The sequence below is a fragment of the Lithobates pipiens genome, unplaced genomic scaffold (assembly GCF_037356315.1).
Source record: "Lithobates pipiens isolate NorthernLeopardFrog02 unplaced genomic scaffold, aLitPip1_a1.2 Scaffold_19, whole genome shotgun sequence".
In the NCBI taxonomy this organism is placed as follows: Eukaryota; Metazoa; Chordata; class Amphibia; order Anura; family Ranidae; genus Lithobates; species Lithobates pipiens.
Genome location: NW_027507764.1, coordinates 519,474,236 through 519,494,608, shown reverse-complemented (window position 1 = coordinate 519,494,608; position 20,373 = coordinate 519,474,236). Strand labels below are relative to the sequence as shown.

General features: G+C 44.7%; 8 pseudogenes; all 8 read left to right on the top strand.

Annotated features, from left to right (window-relative positions):
* The first annotated feature begins 15,152 nt into the window (after window positions 1-15,152).
* Window positions 15,153-15,271, top strand: LOC143999079 (5S ribosomal RNA; annotated as a pseudogene).
* Window positions 15,272-15,964: 693 nt separating this feature from the next.
* On the top strand, window positions 15,965-16,083 carry LOC143998807 (5S ribosomal RNA; annotated as a pseudogene).
* A 102-nt stretch (window positions 16,084-16,185) lies between these two features.
* On the top strand, window positions 16,186-16,304 carry LOC143998717 (5S ribosomal RNA; annotated as a pseudogene).
* Window positions 16,305-16,679: 375 nt separating this feature from the next.
* On the top strand, window positions 16,680-16,798 carry LOC143999477 (5S ribosomal RNA; annotated as a pseudogene).
* A 1,191-nt stretch (window positions 16,799-17,989) lies between these two features.
* On the top strand, window positions 17,990-18,108 carry LOC143998761 (5S ribosomal RNA; annotated as a pseudogene).
* A 422-nt stretch (window positions 18,109-18,530) lies between these two features.
* LOC143999494 (5S ribosomal RNA) lies at window positions 18,531-18,649 on the top strand (annotated as a pseudogene).
* Window positions 18,650-18,751: 102 nt separating this feature from the next.
* On the top strand, window positions 18,752-18,870 carry LOC143998716 (5S ribosomal RNA; annotated as a pseudogene).
* A 360-nt stretch (window positions 18,871-19,230) lies between these two features.
* LOC143999476 (5S ribosomal RNA) lies at window positions 19,231-19,349 on the top strand (annotated as a pseudogene).
* The last annotated feature ends 1,024 nt before the right edge of the window (window positions 19,350-20,373 follow it).

The following is a 20,373-nucleotide window of genomic DNA, read 5'->3' as shown; positions in this document are numbered from 1 at the left end:
CGAAAGCTGCAGAAGGCAATGTCGGCAAAGAGTAGGTGGGGGCCAGAGCGGGGGACGAGGGGCACAACCAGGGGGAGGGGACACATATGCGGGAATGTCAAGCCCTTCCAGTACAGCGCACTAGGTATCACTCAGACCCCCCAAAGTGCAACTCCCCCCTCTAAGGTCAAGACTCCAGAAGGGAAGATGAGCCGCCCTGGTCTGTACATGAAAGAACCTGCTGCCAAGGGGTTGGGGCCATCATCCCTTCCTCCAATGGGAGATGCCACCAGCATGACAGCCCCGTGTCCTGTCAAGTGGTGCCCCTCCGACAATGTCGTCGGGGTATATGTGGAGCATCCAGGGGGAGGCAGGGACCACCCAAACAGTGAGGGGTAAAGCCTCCAATGGGGACCGGTGTCAGACAGGAGGATAGCAGTGTCTTGTACAAGTTGGTTAATTAGACAAGTCATCCAGTGTGTTCCTGTGAGCAGTGGAAGGAAAGGTCGGTAAGGATTATGAATGGGTGGGGGCCAGGGAGTGCATAAAACTGCCACCAGATGACCGGGGCAGAGAGGGCAAAGGGATGAAAGTCAGATCTGGTAGGTGGGGGGGGTGAGGAGTGTCATTCATATTACTCACGTTGGCCATCCCTTGAAGCTGAGCGCTCTGCATACCCAGGATGTTCTTCTGTATAATCTAGTATATCTGTATACATTAGCCTGTCTTTTGTACACATTAGCCTCTCTGTATCAACTAGCCGGTCCTCTGTATACACTAGTCCGTCCCTAGCTTGTCTTTTATACACCTAGTCTCTCGGTATACCCCGCCTTTCTGTATACATCTTTATACACTAGCCTCTCTGTGTACCCTAGCCTCTCTGTATAATCTTGCCTCTCATTATACCCCAGCCTGTATTCTGTTTACCCAATTTTGTCTTTTATATAATGTCTACTTTATATATGTCTACTGTATAACTTAGCTTCTCATTATACCCCGGCCTCACTGTCAGCTTGTCTCTGTACACTAGCCTCTCTGTTTTCCCTAGTCTCTCTGTATAAAATAGCCTCTCTGTATACACTAGTCTGTCCGTATACTCTAGCAAGTCTGCATACACTAGCCTCTTTGCGTAAAACAGCCTCTCCCTCTGTATAACCTCGCCTCCATCTCTGCATATCCAGTACGTTCTTCTGTATAATCTAGCCTGTCTTTTGTACACATTAGCCTCTCTGTATAAACTAGCTGGTCTTCTGTATACACTATTCCGTCTGTATACACTAGCAAGCCTGTGTAACCCAGTCTCTCTCTCCCTAGAAAACACCAACCCTGGCCCTGACAGAGGAGGAGGGTTAAATAGTCCCTCAGACTCCTCCCACAAATATGGGCTGGCCTGCGGCCAGCCTTCCCACTTGTAATCGGAGTCTTCAAGTGGGAAATGCGATATTACTAAGACCCAAGGCCTGGATGGTCAGTATGCTTGAAAAGAGGGCAAAAAGACACAAGTATAGGTGGAAAAGGAAAGGTAAATATCCCAATCCATAAAATGACGTATGCCCAAACGCCAACTGTAAGTAACCGGTAAGTTACCGCTGTGAGAGTAGAATCCACCGACTCTTGACCTGAAGATGAGAAGGAACCCCCTAAGAGTCTGCAAGCTACGCAAACCCAAATTAATGTCCCGTGAAGGATAGGATGAGCCTGATGCCCAAGGTAACCCAGACATGAGAATGAACTTCTTGTGAATGAGAGGATACGTGGGGAAAAGGGAGCAAGGGCTGACCCGAAGAACCCCTGCAAGAAGATGGCTGAGCAGACTGAAAAAACCCAACACAAGACCGCCTGGGGTATACAGTGAGGCTATTATAATTGGAATGAGGCTGGGGTAATAAGATTGGCTTGGGTATATGGCGAGGTACACCCTAGAAAAGAAACAGAAATCAGAAAAGTCAAACAAGGTAATACAGATATGCTAATGTTATTCCCCTGAGCCTAGTGTATACAGAAGAATGGCTAGTGTATACAGAGGGGCTAGTGTGTACAGATGACAAGCTATTGTTTACAGATAGGCTTGTGTATACAGAAGAGAGTCTGGGGAATTCAGTGAGGCTAGTGTATGCAGAGAGGCTGGGACACCGAGACTATTGTAAAAAGAAGGCAGGCTAGTGTATATAGGTTACGGGCACGTGTATACAGAAGACAGAGAGGCTAGTCTATATGGAGGGACTGGTGTACACAGAAAGATTAATGTATACAGAAAGGCTAGCGTGTACAGAAGACAGGACTTTATTTTTTGCTAATGCAACTACTTCTAAATCATGTAAAGAATTACAGTGCTTTTTTCCTATTTTGGTGCTGTTAAAAGGTCAATGGTGTGTTGTCAGTGGTGATATCAATGTGACAGTTAATGTGGAGAACTACATATATACAAAATAGAGCAAAAGAGTGCTAAGTTTATTTTGTTAAGTCATTGACTGATAGACGTTAAGTAATTGGCCGTTATTGGTTTGGCAGTACATGGTTTATTTTGATGTAAGATAGTTTTATTCTCTACCTATAGCCGAGTTGTAGACGACTTTAATTATTAGCATTAGTCACATTAATCATATTTATTTTTGCAGAGTGTAAGTATTGTAGTGAGATGATATTGCTTTTGAAAGATTTGTATTATTATACATAGCATTGTTAGTAGACCAATAGGACAATTTACATGGCTTAATATTGCAGAGCGTAATTTAACAGGAAAGAAATCCAAAGCGTTAGTTGCAATAGCTTCATAAAACTGAGAAATCGTTGCATTACTCTAAATGTAAAAGTTGTTCCGGTAGCACTGAGAAGACTGATATTAGATGAGTGATCTACCCATTCCGTTTACTATTGCAGAGAGATACCGGTTAAATGTTAATATCTTAATATTTGTGGCTGCGTGTAAGGTAGAAATAAGATGGTTTTGTGTGAGTTGGTTTACCAGGATTTAGAGATCGTAGTCTGATTATTCTAATAATAAATATAGCAAAATAACTCAGATTAATATTGAGACAGTATATACAGGTCGAGTTTAGGTGGCAATACACGAAATAAGAGCAACGACGAGTGTAGGTTTTTATCAATCAGGTTCACTACGTGTCTTTAATCATGCAGTGAATATACCCCAAATATAGCAAAGGATGAGAAAGGAAAATAACTGGCAGAGGATGACATGGCAAAAAGACAAACTGCAATAGAAATGTGAATGTGAATTAGAGATGAAATTTCAATCCCCATAAGTAACCATTAATAAAGGTAACACGGCTACGTACAGCAAAGTTTGAGCTAAGCAGCTAAATATTCCGTTATATTGCAGAGCTTAAGTATTGCAGTTGAAAAGAGATCGGAAGCGTTTGTTGCAGTAGCTTCAAAATGACTGAGAAATTATTTCATTACTCTAAATGCAAAAGTTATCCCGGTAGCACTGAAAGGACTGATATTAGATGAGTTATCGTTGTAGTACAAATTCAGTTTCCTATAGCAGAGAGATACCAGCTAAATGTAAGAAGTGCAATTAAACTGTTCACATCGGTAGCATTGCATTACTCTTAATGTGTGAAGCGTGTAAAGAAGCAAAAGATGGTTTTGTATTATCCTAAAAGTAGCAGTATACGTAATAAAGGTGAGTAGGTTACCGGGATTTAGTCATAGCAAACCCTATAATCTAATTTAGCAAAATTAGAAAGGATAATATTGAGACAGTATATACAGGTCGAGTTTAAGTGGAAATACACAAAATATCTAGCTAACATTTACATTGTTCAATAGAGCCTTGCAAAGTAATACCAAGGCAGAATATCGGACTAGCAATTAGATGAGATGATTGCTGTAATCATAAAATATCAGCAACTTGTCTTTAAGGATGAGAAAGTATAATAACTGGAAAAGTATGACATTTCAAAGAGACAATTTGCATTAGAGATGTGAGATAGACATGAAATATCAATCCCCATTGGTTACTTACATGTAACCATTAATACAGTTAACGCGGCTACATACAGCAAAGTGTGAGCTAAGCAGCTAAAGGGTATACATTATTTAAGAGTAAATTGACGTAGCTTGTAAATTCCAACGTGTAAATCGTTCCATTAATTTTGTTACGCACGAAGACGGCTTACACTGACTTTTTTCCGTTTCCACTGGTTATCCGCATAATGTATCAGTAACCCTGAACATTAATAGTGATAGACAGTTTACAATAGGATGGTTGCATTATTCTTAATGTGCCGGCTGTAAAAGGTTTTAAAAAGATGGTTTTGTGTGAATTTTGCTTTAACGTAAAATTAGCTGTAGACATAATAACTTATGGTTACGTTTACAATGATTTAGAGATAGTAATCTCTATAATATAATAATAATAAGTATATTAAGGCAGTATATATAGGTCGAGATAAAGTGAATACACAAAAGGGATCAAGGGATAGTTGCAAAGTAATATCCTCATTAGGGCAGAAAGTCGGAATAGCAATGAGATCAGATGGTTGCAACATAACACGAAATATGAGCACGGCTAAAATACAGAAAAACAGTACATTATTTAAGAGTACAGTAGAATATAGTATAAATTATTTAAGATTAAATTGACTTAGCTTGAAAAAATCTAAGTTTAAATCGTTGAGTAAATCGTTGAGTAAATCGTAAATTTATCAGCTAAGTTAACTCTGAGATTATGACTAATTTGACAATTCCATTACGCGGTCCAATTCCACTGGTATAATCATAATGTAATATCAGTAATTGCTATCAGTAAATGTTAAAATTTTAGACGGTTTACATTAGGATGTGGAATTGATATGGATTTAAAAGCGGTACATTAATTTTCTGAAGCATATGGCAGAAAGACGACTTACACTGCTTTTCTCACATTTTGCTGCGGTAAAAAGAAATGTTTTGTCACTGTGTTTTAACTGTGACTTATTTGCTTATGTCATGACAGCTTGATACTGGTTGAGCAATAAAACAGTTTTATTAAGATGTAAGACTAGTTTTATTCTCTACATATATGCTTTTCAGAGAGTTGTATAATATAGGCGACCAATAAGACATTTAAATGGCTTAATATTGAAGGGAGGAAGTATCGCTGTTCAACGGTAAGAGATTGAAAAATTAGCTTGATAGTCTAATTTTAAATGATATGCCGGTACCACTGAGAAAGCTTATATTCGACTAGTTGATCTTTGCCTTACACAATCCTATTATTATTATTAAGATTCTAATGCAGAGAGATACTCAGTTAATGTCAAAGATACTCGGTTAATGTCAGAAAAGCAATAAACCTGTTTACATCGTTAGCGAGCGATAGTTACATTACTAATAATATGTGCAGCATGTCTGCTAGCAAATGGATGGTTTTGTGAACATTTTGCATTACCGTACAATTAGCGGTAGACCTCATCGAAGTGAATAGATTTAACTGGTTTTGAGATAGTACTCTCTATTTCTAATAATAAATAAAGCAAAATAAGTCAGGATGGTGTGTCGTCAGTGGTGATATCAAAGTGACAGTTGATGTGGAGAATTACAAATATGCAAAATAGAGCAAAAGAGTGCAAAGTTTATTTTGTTAAGTCATTGACTGATAAGTCATTTTTTAAGTTATTGGCCGTTATTGTTTTGGCAGTACATGGTTTATTTTGATGTATGATAGTTTTATTGCATGCTTGATGTGGGTGATTAAAATCGTGTAGTGAGTATAATCTATATTTAGCATACGAATGAAAAGGCATAACGTGGCTATGAGACAAACTCCATTAGAGATGCGAGCTAGATGAAATGATGAAATGTGTCTGTATATCCACGATTGTCTTCTGTTATCACTTAGCCTACCCTCTAAATTCACTAGCCTCTCTATATACACGAGCATGTTTTCTGTTTCTGTATACATTACTCTGTCTTCTTTATACCCTGGCCTGTCTTTTATATACACTCTGTTATACACTAGTTTCTCTGTATACACTAGCCGGTCTTCTGCATACAATAGCCTGTCTTCAGTATACACTAGCCTATTTTCTGAATACACTAGCCCGTCTTCTGTATGCCCTAGCCTGTCTTCTGTATACATTAGTCTCTCTGTATAAACTAGCATTTCTCTATACCCCAAACTGTCCTCTGTAAACACTTGTCTCTCGTTATAGCCTGTCTAGCCTTTGTTCTGTACACACTAGCTTCTCTGTATACACTAAGCAGGCTTCTATATAAAATAGCTTCACTGTATGCACTAGCCTCTCTGTATAATCTAGCCTCTCTTTATACCCTAGATAGTGTTCTGCATACACTAGCCTCTCCGTAGAAGCCAGCCTTTAATCTGTATTCACTAGCCTTTCTTCTGCATGCTGTAGTCTTCTATATATACTAGCTTCTCTGTACACCCTTGCATCTCTATACACCAGACTCTCTGAATACACTAAACCCTCTGTATACCACAGCCTGTGTTCTGTATACACTAGACTGTAAAAACTAGCTAGAATACACCAGCCTGTCTTCTGTACCCACTAGATTCTCTGTATACACCACCCAGTCTTCTGTATACACTGTCAGCTTGGATGTATACCCAAGCCTGTCTTCTGTATACACTAGTCTCTCTATATGCACTGTCCTATCTGTATACACTCGACTCTCTCTATACACTAACATCTTTGTATATACTAGCCTCTCTTTAAACTAGCCTCTCTGTGTACCCCAGCCTCACTGTTTACTCTAGCATCTCTGTATACTCAAGCCTATCTGCATAAACGAGTCTGTATTCTGTATACACTAGCCTCTCTTTAAACTAGCCTCTCTGTATACCCCAGAATAACTGCATATTTTTGGGGGGTTTATCCTAGCCAATATTACTTCTAATTACTTTATTTCAACCTCTATTTCCCGTGACAGGGCCAGACCTTACAGATATTATTTGTTATTATACTACAGCATTCAGTTTTCCACGTGCATGCTCCTGAAGAGTGGATGAATCCACGAAATGCATAGAGCTACTATATGCCATGTTTTATGCCAACCATATGTAAGTACCTAATGATCACTTGTAATATGTGATTTGTATTTCTGTGGTCAATTGTTATTGCTGTATGTTTATCCATTGAATGGAATAAATTGGTCTTCTTGATGTACTCATGACTACCCTCATGCAACTTACCATTGATTTTCCAATAAATGTAAATGTTTTACACCTGCCTGCTTCATTTAAAGTCCCAACCTCCAGTCATTTTGATTTCTTTATTCAAATAGGGATGGAGGCAACTGACCTTACCCGGTCACCGCCTCATTTAAAGTCCCAATGTTCTCTTTTTCTTCTCTCTATACACTAACATCTTTGTATATACTAGCCTCTCTTTAAACTAGCCTCTCTGTGTACCCCAGCCTCACTGTTTACTCTAGCATCTCTGTATACTCAAGCCTATCTGCATACACGAGTCTGTATTCTGTATACACTAGCCTCTCTTTAAACTAGCCTCTCTGTATACCCCAGAATAACTGTATACTCTAGCCTCTCTGTATACACTAGCATTTCTGTATACATCACCCTATCTGTATTCACTAGCCTCTCTGTATACCCCAGCCTGCCTCTCTATATACACTAGCTTTCTTCTGAATATAATAGTCTCAGTCTCTCTCTATAACCAAGCCTGTTTTCTGTATACATTAGCATGTGTCCTGTATACACTAGCCTGTCTTCTTTATTCTCTAGCCTACCTTCTATATACACTGCCATTTATGAGGTAAACAAAGATTCTAGTGTACATAAACGACAGGCTAGAGTATAAAGAGAGGATAGGGTATACAGAAGAAAGCCTAGTGTATACAGAACACAGGCTAGTACCCTGAGCCTGGGTGAGAGAGAATGAGGAGCATTAGGAGGGCTTGGTCTTTCACATCCGACAAAGTGTTCGGCATGATGTGGCTCAACACGTCCAGCTGCCGAAAATAAAGACAAGCGTGGGAGGCACACAACACCCACTGTAACAGTGCTAGGTTCCTGCATTACAGAAACAGAACACCAGCAATAAGGGGTATCTTCAGGTGTATACTGTGCAGGAGGCACACAACACCCACTCTAACTTCTGCACTGCAGATGCCTGTATTGCAAAAATTGAACACCAGTAACAAAGGGTAGCTTCAGGTGTGTACTGTGCAGGAGGCACATAACACCCACTGTAACAGTGCTAGGTTCCCAAGCAGTAAAGACACTGTCCCTGCCTATCGTCCTCTATCCCTGACCGCCGCAACACACTATACAAGGCGGCCGCGCTGGCGGCCTTATATAGTGTGGGGTGTGTACTAAACCCCCCTTGAGATATAATTGGCCACAGGAATACTGCCTGTGGTCAATTGTGGCTCTCCTCTCAGAGGATGTCACATCTGTTCTCATTATATAGCACTTATTATGCTCCTCGTAAACTTTTTCAATTTGGCCGAACGGCCGCACGCAAGTTGCCCCCCGGTGCGGGAACATGGTGGGAGACATGATGCACATGTTTTGGAGATGCCCGAAGTTGATCTGCTACTGGACGGAGGTGACAGGAACCATTGATCGGGTGTTTGGAACCTCCACAAGGATGGAGGCGAAGTATTGTCTCCTGGGATTAGTTGATTGAGTTGGAAACCCGGGAAGCAGCCAGATGGCAGTTCTGAGATGCCTATTTCAGGCAAGGAAACTGATTGCCCAACCCTGCTTAGCCTCCAATGTTGGCAATGACTTGTTTTTTTTAGCTTGTTTCCCAAGATGACCATGTTGGCGTTTGTCAAGATGGTTGAGAGTGCCCAAAGAGATCGCCTATGGCCCCATCACCTTGAAAGTGCCCGATCTTGTCTGATCTCGGAGGTTAAGCATTGTCGGCCCTGATTAGTAACTGGATGGAAGACCGACTGGGAATACCAGGTGCCGTATGCTTATTTCTTGATCATACATCACGGGACACAGGATCAGTACATAATGGGTTATATAGGCACCTCTGGTGATTGGACACTGGTTAACCCCCAATTAAGGAGAATTCCTTCCCTATATAACCCCTCCCATATGGGAGGCACCTCATTTTTTCCTTCGCCAGTGGTGGTTGGTCACGTAAAACATGTGCTATGAAGAAAGTTCTGTGCAGGTCCCTGCGGGGGCCTAAGGGCTACAACAAACAGATTCCATATCTCAGGCCGATATTTTGACTCCCAAGATGATATGGTACCCGGGACTCGTCATCTGAAGAAACGAGGTTTTGCCTGTAAGTCCTCTCCTATTGGAAGACTGGGCTCTGGGAAAAACAGACTTACTGTACTATTTACATAGTGGCACGAAAGTTTCTGGCAGAGTCTTTTACAAGGTCCAGGTAGGAGGTTCTTCTGAGAAGGAACCCAAAAAAAACCTGAAGGTTGGCACAACTCTGCCCGCCGTGATGGGTGAAGGCTGGAATCTGTCTGTTTTCAGCAATTCCTGCGGCAAGGACAGGTAAGGGAAGTTAATCCTGTATAAATTATATTATGGATTTCTTCATTGAGTAGTTGTATGTCTTACCTGGTTTTCACAACTAGGGGGAGTAAGAGCAGCCTGATGCATACTTACATGCCTTTCAGATACACACGCTCAGTGAAGCCTGGTTCTCCCAGATGACTCATGTCTCCACTGCAATCTCTGCCACAATGAAGGTAATACAGGGGTCCCACGTAGTCTGGGGGTCCCAGACAGCTCCGATGGCAATTCCCTTCCCCCCTGGATACCGGCAGTCCTCGTGCATGCGCGCCAAGCACGCTCCCATGCTAATGGAGGAGGCGGGAGTGTGTTTGCAAGCCGCGTCGTTCGGTGTGCACGGCGCTGTACTGCGCAGGCGCCAGGCGGCAGTTTTACAGCCCAGAGCGTCAGGGGGCTGTAAGTGGAGACACAGGAGCTGTGGGCAGTAAGCATCCCAAGGGATTCGATCCAGGCAAACCTAAGACACCTACTCAGCATCAGGTTGTGCAGTTTAAGCATATATATTTATTGTGAGACTTTAAGCACAACAGTGATTGCACTTTGTACTGGTACCTCTGCTTTGTAGCTTAGGACTATGTCTCCTCGTAAGAGGGTCTCAGGGGGAGATAACAAGGACACTGGTAAGTCACCGCCTACGTCTAGGGGTTTTAAAATGCCTGTAGGTTACCATCCCCCCCCTGCAAGACTGAAGTCAGCCTCACAGGATGAGTCAGTGCCCCTGTCAGAATTTACAGCCTCTCCTAATATTTCAGCCCCGGTATACATCACTGAGGACTCCCTTAGGGCTACATTGGAGGGTTTTGAAGGGAGAATCATGAATTTTATTTCAGCTTCCCTGAAAGATAGCAGGAAAAGGGGTAGATCCCCTCCCTCTGCTGAGATTCCTCTTTCAGATGACACTTCTGACAATGAGGAGAGATCCCTATCTTGGGACAGGGATCTTGAGCAGTCGGATGAATCAGAGGAAGAGGAGAGAGTCCCCTCCTCCCTGGCACTCAGAAAACAGGTGCAGTATTATACTGAATTGGTGCATACCACATTCAGAATGCCTGCTGCTGAGATCGCTACGTCCTCTGTTTCTTCCCTGGGAGTCAGGAAAATCCCACAACCTGCCTTTTCCTTTCCAATTAATCCCTTAATGGATAAATTGTTGTATGAGGATTGGGGACATCCTGATAAACTGTTTGCTCCTCCTAAAAGGTTTTCTATGCTTTAGCCTTTGAAGGAAAGTTTCACCAAGAAATGGGGGGTCCCATCTGTTGATGCGGCTGTTTCTTGCATGAATAGAAACCTGACCTGTCCTTTGGATAATGCTCAGGTATTTAAAGATCCAACTGATAAGAAGCTGGAAACATTATTAAAAGCCTCCTTTTCCATGACTGGCACTGTAGTGAAACTTACAGTCGCAGCTGTGGGGTTGTGTCAGTTCCTCAAGGAACAGGTTAAGCAGATGCTTGGCCTCCTTCCCAATGAGGAAGTGGAGAATTATGCAGAAATACCTCAAATTCTGTGTTTCATGATTGATGCGATTTTGGATTCTGTCCAACAAGCATCTCGTTTGTCTCTCCTGTTGGTACACATGCGAAGGGCCCTATGGCTAAAGAATTGGGCAGCTGAGCTATCATGCAAGAAGCATTTGATTGGGTTCCCGTTTAAAGGGGAACGTTTATTTGGAGAAGAATTAGAAAAATTCGTCCAAAAAATTTCAGGGGGTAAATCTACTCTCCTTCCAGTCAAAAGGAGCAAACGTCCATCATTTAGGCGTGCTCTCTCTCCCGGAGCATCAAGCTCTAAGCAGTGGCGACGGCCTTCTCAACCCCCCTCTACAGGAAAGGCTCAAGGTCGGGCCCAGGGGCAGAAGAAATCCTGGGGGCAAAAGCCTGCCAAGCAGAGCCTGAAAGCTTCCTTGTGAAGGGGTGCCCCCGCTCGGCCAAGTGGGGGGAAGGCTCTTGCAGTTTGCAGAAGCCTGGCGGGAAGAGATCCGGGATGAGTGGGTGGTCTGTTCGGTATCTCTGGGCTACAAGCTGGAGTTTCAGGAGATTCCACCTTCTTGCTTTCTAAGGTCAAGGATCCCCAGGGACCCAGTAAAGCAAAGACCGCTATTTCTGGCCTTAGATCACTTACTATCCCAGGGGGTGATAGTAGAAGTGGACCCAAAAGAACAGGGTTCAGGGTTTTACTCGAATCTCTTCACCGTTCCAAAGCCAAATGGTAGTGTCAGACCTATCCTGGATCTGAAGGATCTGAACCGTTTTTTACGCATCCGGTCCATCTGAATACAGTCAATGCGCACTGTGGTCTCCTCCCTGCAAGGGGGAGAGTTTATGGCATCAATAGACATCAAGGATGCATATCTCCATCTGCCAATTTTTCCCGCACACCAAAAGAATCTAAGGTTTGCGGTAGAGCGGCGCCATTTTCAATTTGTGGCCTTGCCGTTCAGGCTAGCTACGGCCCCTCGAGTCTTCACAAATATTCTGGACCCTCTCTTGGCAAACCTAAGAGCTCAGGGTATAGCCGTCATGGCTTATCTAGACGATTTGCTTCTCATAGAGAAAACAGTAGCGCTCCTGAACCACAGTGTTACCAGAACGCTAGAACAGCTGGAACGCCTAGGTTGGATTATAAACCTAGAAAAGTCGTCCCTACAGCCTGCTACCAGGTTGGAATACCTGGGTATGGTTATCGACACTGCTCAGGGCAAGGTGTTTCTACCAAGGCCAAAAGCCTTGGCCATTGGGGATCTGGTGCGCCTAATTCTGGGCAGAAGATCTTCCCCCATTCGGTTGTGCATGAGACTCTTAGGGAAAATGGTCGCCTCCTTCGAGACCGCTCCATTCGCCCAGTTCCACTCAAGGCCTCTGCAAAATTCATCCTTGCGGCTTGGAACAGGAAGCCCCAGTCCTTGGATCTTCCTATGCCTCTATCCCCAGGGAAACGCAAGAGTCTCGTCTAATGAGTCTAAGAGTCTCGTTACAAACCGAGAATTTGCTGAAAGGCAAAACTTTTCTTCCTCTTCCATGGAAGATTATTATGACAAATGGCAGCCTGACAGGCTGGGGAGCAGTGTTGGAAGAGATGTGCTCGCAGTGGAAATGGTCTGTGATCGAGAAGCTATTGCCCATAAATGTCTTGGAGATCCGGGCAGTTTATATGGCTCTCATAAACTGGTCTTTCAGACTACGGGGTCTCCCTGTTCGGGTTCAGTCCGACAATGCCACAGCAGTGGCCTATATCAATCACCAGGGTGGTACCAGGAGTCTGGTTGCGCAAAAAGAGGTGAATCGCATACTTGTCTCGGCAGAAAGGCATGGAACATGCCTTTTTGCAGTCTTCATTCCAGGAGTGGAAAATTGGCAGGCAGATTTTCTGCGCCGCCAGCAGTTGTGCCTAGGAGAATGGGCTCTGCACCCCGACGTGTTTTGGAACATATGTCGCAGGTGGGGTACTCCAGACGTGGATCTGTTTGCGTCCAGGTTCAACAGAAAACTGGACAAATTCGTGTCAAGGACAAGAGATACACTCGCTCAGGGGTCGGATGCTCTGACAGTTCCCTGGGATCAGTACAATTTGATTTATGCCTTCCCCCCGTGCCCGCTTCTGTCGCGGTTCCTGGGAAGAGTCTAGAGGGAAACAAAGTCACTTCTTTTGGTAGCCCCGGCTTGGCCCAGGCGACCGTGGTACGCAGAGATCATGAAGTTGGCAGTAGGCAGGCCGTGGATCCTCCCTCTCTGGCCAGATCTGCTCTCACAGGGTCCAATTTACCATCCTGCTTTACACAGTCTGAATTTGACGGTTTGGCTGCAGAGACCCACATTCTGAGAGACCGTGGGCTTTCGGGGCCATTCCTTTCTACTCTGGTCAATGCCAGAAAGCCGGCCTCCAGGCTTATTTACTACAAAATCTGGAGGGCATATGTTTCCTGTTGTGAACTCAGGGAATGTCATCCTAGAAAGTATGTCATTAGCAGGATCTTGGCCTTCCTCCAGTCAGGCCTAGAAATGAATTTGGCCGTAAGCACTATCAAGGTGCATATTTCGGCCTTGTCAGTGTTTTTTCAGAAACCACTTGCATCACATTCCCTGGTGCGGGCTTTCATCCAGGGGGCTATGCGGATAAGGCCGCCAGTCAAACCTCCGGTATGCCCATGGGATCTGAATTTGGTTCTCTCAGCTTTGCAGGGGCAACCTTTTGAACCTTTGCATCAGGCTTTGTTAGTTCTTTTGACTAAAAAATTGGTTTTCTTGGTAGCCATATCCATGGCTAGAAGAGTGTCAGAAATAGCAGCTCTCTCCAGTAAAGAACCGTATCTAATTATTCATAAGGACCTGGTGGTAATGCGTCCCAACAGGTCCTTTCTGCCTAAGGTGGTTTCAGGATTCCATTTGAATCAAGATGTAAGCCTACCATCCTTTTTTCCGGACCCACAGTCCGCAGAAGAAGAATCTTTGCACACTTTGGATGTGGTAAGGGCAATCAGTATCTATCTTCAGGCAACTGCTCAGATAAGGAAAACTGGTTGCTTATTTATTTTGCCGAAAGGCCCTAGGAAGGGCCAGGCGGCATCAAAATCCACTCTCTCAAATCCCATTGTACGATGCAAAATGGAAACCGTGGTCTATCTTTAGACTCCTACATTAACTGTGCTGGTCTCTCCTCTCTCTTTACTTTGCTATCCTGTTATTTCCTCTTCTTTTCTTTATCTTTGGGTGCTCCCCCCCTCTTTTTTCTTTTTTTCCTCCTTTTGTCTCTTTCAGTTCTTCAGAAATATTCTGTTCTTTTTGAACCATGTGGTATCTTTTATCTCATATGTTAATACTCATGTTATCCATGCGGATTTCACAGTTCCTTTTTTGTTTGTATTGCCATATTCACTCAATTTTGATCATATGTTATGCTCACTATGTTATCTGCGTCTTTTGTTCTGTATGTTTAGACATGCTCTACCACTGTGTATTTCTGATTCTGTTTATTATTTCCTAATAAATACTTTTGAAAACAAAAAAAAAAATCCACTCTCTCAAGGTGGATTAGACAGATTATTTCTCAGGCCTATAGTGTTAAAGGGAAGATCCCTCCTTTTCAAGTGAGAGCGCAATCAACTAGGGCTGTAAGTGCTTCTTGGGCAGTGCATCACCAGGCCTCCCTGGCTCAGATCTGTAAGGCTGCAACTTGGTCATCAGTCCACACATTCACCAGATTCTATCAGGTGGATGTCAGAGGGCAAGAGGATATCGCCTTTGGGCGCAGTGTACTGCAGGCTGCAGTTTAGGTCCTCCGGTCCTTGGCGGTCTATATATTATGATCTGTGTCTCCCTCCCCTCAATCTGAGCATCTTTTCTTGAGAGTACATCACGGGACACAGGGCTCCCACCCCTCTTGGGTTTTACATGGTTTCCTATTGCTTTGCTACAAAACTGAGGTGCCCCCCATATGGGAGGGGTTATATAGGGGAGGAATTGTCCTTAATTTGGGGTTAACCAGTGTCCAATCACCAGAGGTGCCTATATAACCCACTATGTAATGAAGCTCCTGTGTCCCATGATGTACTCTCAAGAAAAGGATTTTACAGGTAAGCTGTATATAAAAATCCTATTTTTTATGTTGTTGGCGTTGACCTGTTTTCTTTCGCTTGTTTCCCAAGATGACCATCTTGGCGTTTGTCAAGAGGGTGAGAGTGCCCAAAGAAAGTGCCTACGGCCAAATCACCCTGAAAGTGCCCGATCTTGTCTGATCTCGGGGGCTAAGCATTGTCGGGCCTGATTAGTAACTGGAAGGGAGACTGACTGGGAATACCAGGTGCCGTAGGCTTCTTTTTATGTTGTTGGCGTTGACATGTTTTTTTTTCCGCTTGTTTCCCAAGGTGACCATCTTGGCATTTGTCAAGAGGGCTGAGAGAGCCCAAAGAAATCTCCTATGGCCACATCACCCTGAAAGTGCCCGATCTTATCTGATCTCAGAGGCTAAGCAGGGTCCGTCCTGGATAGTACCTAATTACAGGTGCCGTAGGAATCTTTTTATATTGTTGGCTTTGACCTGTTTTTTTTTCACTTGTTTCCCAAGGTGACTATTTTAGCATCTGTCAAGAGTTTTGAGTATGTCCCGAAGCGTTCGCCTAAGGCCCCATCACCCTGAAAGAGCCCGATCTCAGAGGCTGAGAAGGGTCAGTGTCAGATGGGAGACCGCCAGGGTCTATGTTGTTGGCGTTGACCTGTTTTTTTTCACTTTTTTCCCAAGATGACCATCTTGGCATTTGTTAAGAGGGTTGAGAGTGTCTGAATAGAACACCTATGGCCACATCACCCTGAAAGCGCACAATCTCATCTGATCTCAGAGGCCTAGCAGTGTACGGCCTGGTTAATACCTGTATGGGAGGCCATCTGTGAATACCAGGTGCCGTAGGCTTCTTTTTATGTTGTTGGTGTTGACCTGTTTATTTTTGCTTGTTTCCCAAGGTGACCATCTTGGCGTTTAACAAGAGGGTCGAGAGTGCCCAAAGAGATCACCTACGGCCCCATCACCCTGAAAGCACCCGATCTTGTCTGATCTCGGAGGCTAAGCAGTGTCAGGCCTGGTTAATACCAGGATGGGAGAACGTCTGGGAATAACAGGTGCCGTAGGCTTCTTTTTATGTTATTGGCCTTGACCTGGTGTTTTTTTTCACTTGTTTCCCAAGGTGACCATCTTGGCATTTGGCAAGAGGGTTGAGAGTGCCCGAAGAGATCACCTACGGCCCCATCACCCTGAAAGCGCCCAATCTTGTCTGATCTCGGAGGCTAAACAGTGTCGGGCCTGGTTAGTACCTGGATGGGAGACCGCCTGGGAATACCAGGTGCCAAAGGCTTCTTTTTATGTTGTTGGCTTTGACCTGTTTTTTTTCGCTTGTTTCTGAAGGCGACCATCTTGGCGTTTGTCAAGAGGGTTGGGCGTGTCTTGAAGAGAACACTTACGGCCACATCACCCTGAAAGCACCCGATCTCATCTGATTTCAGAGGCTAAGCAGTGTCAGGCCTGGTTAGTACTTGGATGGGAGACTGCCTGGAAAGACCATAGAAGGATCTGGCCTGGTTAGTGTCTTGATTGGGAGATCACCTGGGAATACCGGATACCGTAGGCTTCTTTTTATGTTGTTGGCTTTGACCTGGTTTTTTTTTTAGCTTGTTTCCCAAGGTGAGCATCTTGGCCTTTGTCAAGAGGCTTCAGAGTGCCCAAAGAGAGTGCCTACGACCAAATCACCCTGAGAGAGCCCAATCTCATCTGATCTCGTGGGCTAAGCAGCGATGGGCCTGGTTAGTACCTGGGTGGGAGACAGCCTGGGAATACCAGGTGCTGTAGGCTTCTCATTATGTTGTCGGCGTTGACCTGTTTTTTTTCCCTTTTTTCCCAAGGTGACCATCTTGGCATTTGTCAAGAGGGTTGAGAGTGCACAAAGAAATTGCCTACGGGCACAACACCCTGAAAGCGCCCAATCTCGTCTGGTCTCAGAGGCTATGCAGGGTTGGGCCTGATTTGTACCTGGATGGGAGACCACCTGGGTTTTCCACATGCCGCAGGCTTCTTTTTATGTTGTTGGTGTTGACCTGTTTTTTTTCGCTTGTTTCCCAAAGTGATCACCTTGGCATTTGTCAAGAGGGTTGAGAGTGCCTAAATAGATCGCTTACAGCAGCATCACCCTGAAAGCACCCTATCTCTTCTGATCTCGGAGGCTAAGAAGGGTTGGGCCTAGTTAGTACTTGAATGGGAGACGGCCTTGGAATACCAGGTGCCGTATTCTTCTTTTCATGTTAGTGGCGTTAACCTGTTTTTTTCCGCTTGTTTCCCAGGGTGACTATCTTGGCATTTTTCAAGAGGGATGACAGTGCCCAAAGAGATTGCCTATGGGCACATCACCCTGAAAGCACCCAATCTCCTCTGATCTCAGAGGCTAGAAAGGGTCACGCTTGGTAATACCTGGATGGGAGACCACCTGGGAATACTAGGTGCTGTAGGCTTCTTTTTATGTTGTTGGCGTTGACTTGATTTTTTGTTTGCTTCCCAAGGTGACCATCTTGGCGTTTGTCAAGAGGGTTGAACGTGCCTGAAAAAAATCTACTATGACTGCATCACCCTGAAAGAACCCAATCTCATTTGATCTCAGAGGCTAAGCAGGGTTGGGACCTGGTTAGTACCTGGATGGGAGACCGCCTGGGATTTCTCAATGCCATAGGCTTTTTTTTTAAGTTGTTGGCATTGACTTCATTTTTTATTGCTTGTTTCCCAAGGTGACCATCTTGGCGTTTGTCAAGAGGGTTGAAAGTGCCTGAAGGGATTGCCTACGGGCACATCACCCTCAAAGCACCTGATCTCGTTTGATGTTGGAGGCTAAGAAGAGTCTGGCCTTGTTAGTACGTGGATGGGAGACTGCCTGGGAATACCAGGTGTCGTAGGCTTCTTTTTATGTTGTTGGCGTTGACCTGTTTTTTTTTAGCTTGTTTCCCAAGGTCACCATCTTGGTGTTTGTCAAGAGGGTTGAGAGTGCCTGAAGAGATTGCCTATGGCCACATCACTCTGAAAGCACCCAATCTTGTCTGATCTTGGAGGCTAAGAAGAGTCAGGCCTGGTTAGTACCTGGATGGGAGACCACCTGGGAATACCAGTTATTGTAAGCTTCTTTTTATGTTGTTGGCGTTGATTCGTTTTTTTTTTTTCCGCTTGTCTCTCAAGGTGACCATCTTGGCATTTGTCAAGAGGGTTGAGAGTGCACAAAGAGATCGCTTACAGCAGCATCACCCTGAAAGAGCCCTATCTCTTCTCATCTCTGAGGCTAAGAAGGGTTGGGCCTAGTTAGAACCTGTATGGGAGATGGCGTTGGAATACCAGGTGCCGTATTCTTCTTTTTATGTTGTTGACATTGAACTGTCTTTTTTCGCAAGGTTGGGCCTTGCTAGTACCTGGATTGGAGACCACCTGGGAATACTAGGTGCTGTAGGCTTCTTTTTATGTTGTTGGTGTTGACCTGTTTATTTTTGCTTGTTTCCCAAGGTGACCATCTTGGCGTTTAACAAGAGGGTCGAGAGTGCCCAAAGAGATCACCTACGGCCCCATCACCCTGAAAGCACCCGATCTTGTCTGATCTCGGAGGCTAAGCAGTGTCAGGCCTGGTTAATAACAGGATGGGAGAACGTCTGGGAATAACAGGTGCCGTAGGCTTCTTTTTATGTTATTGGCCTTGACCTGGTGTTTTTTTTCACTTGTTTCCCAAGGTGACCATCTTGGCATTTGGCAAGAGGGTTGAGAGTGCCCGAAGAGATCACCTACGGCCCCATCACCCTGAAAGCGCCCAATCTTGTCTGATCTCGGAGGCTAAACAGTGTCGGGCCTGGTTAGTACCTGGATGGGAGACCGCCTGGGAATACCAGGTGCCAAAGGCTTCTTTTTATGTTGTTGGCTTTGACCTGTTTTTTTTCGCTTGTTTCTGAAGGCGACCATCTTGGCGTTTGTCAAGAGGGTTGGGCGTGTCTTGAAGAGAACGCTTACGGCCACATCACCCTGAAAGCACCCGATCTCATCTGATTTCAGAGGCTAAGCAGTGTCAGGCCTGGTTAGTACTTGGATGGGAGACTGCCTGGAAAGACCATAGAAGGATCTGGCCTGGTTAGTGTCTTGATTGGGAATACCGGATACCGTAGGCTTCTTTTTATGTTGTTGGCTTTGACCTGGTTTTTTTAGCTTGTTTCCCAAGGTGAGCATCTTGGCCTTTGTCAAGAGGCTTCAGAGTGCCCAAAGAGAGTGCCTACGACCAAATCACCCTGAGAGAGCCCAATCTCATCTGATCTCGTGGGCTAAGCAGCGATGGGCCTGGTTAGTACCTGGGTGGGAGACAGCCTGGGAATACCAGGTGCTGTAGGCTTCTCATTATGTTGTCGGCGTTGACCTGTTTTTTTTCCCTTTTTTCCCAAGGTGACCATCTTGGCATTTGTCAAGAGGGTTGAGAGTGCACAAAGAAATTGCCTACGGGCACAACACCCTGAAAGCGCCCAATCTCGTCTGGTCTCAGAGGCTATGCAGGGTTGGGCCTGATTTGTACCTGGATGGGAGACCACCTGGGTTTTCCACATGCCGCAGGCTTCTTTTTATGTTGTTGGTGTTGACCTGTTTTTTTTCGCTTGTTTCCCAAAGTGATCACCTTGGCATTTGTCAAGAGGGTTGAGAGTGCCTAAATAGATCGCTTACAGCAGCATCACCCTGAAAGCACCCTATCTCTTCTGATCTCGGAGGCTAAGAAGGGTTGGGCCTAGTTAGTACTTGAATGGGAGACGGCCTTGGAATACCAGGTGCCGTATTCTTCTTTTCATGTTAGTGGCGTTAACCTGTTTTTTTCCGCTTGTTTCCCAGGGTGACTATCTTGGCATTTTTCAAGAGGGATGACAGTGCCCAAAGAGATTGCCTATGGGCACATCACCCTGAAAGCACCCAATCTCCTCTGATCTCAGAGGCTAGAAAGGGTCACGCTTGGTAATACCTGGATGGGAGACCACCTGGGAATACTAGGTGCTGTAGGCTTCTTTTTATGTTGTTGGCGTTGACTTGATTTTTTGTTTGCTTCCCAAGGTGACCATCTTGGCGTTTGTCAAGAGGGTTGAACGTGCCTGAAAAAAATCTACTATGACTGCATCACCCTGAAAGAGCCCAATCTCATTTGATCTCAGAGGCTAAGCAGGGTTGGGACCTGGTTAGTACCTGGATGGGAGACCGCCTGGGATTTCTCAATGCCATAGGCTTTTTTTTTAAGTTGTTGGCATTGACTTCGTTTTTTTTTGCTTGTTTCCCAAGGTGACCATCTTGGCGTTTGTCAAGAGGGTTGAAAGTGCCTGAAGGGATTGCCTACGGGCACATCACCCTCAAAGCACCTGATCTCGTTTGATGTTGGAGGC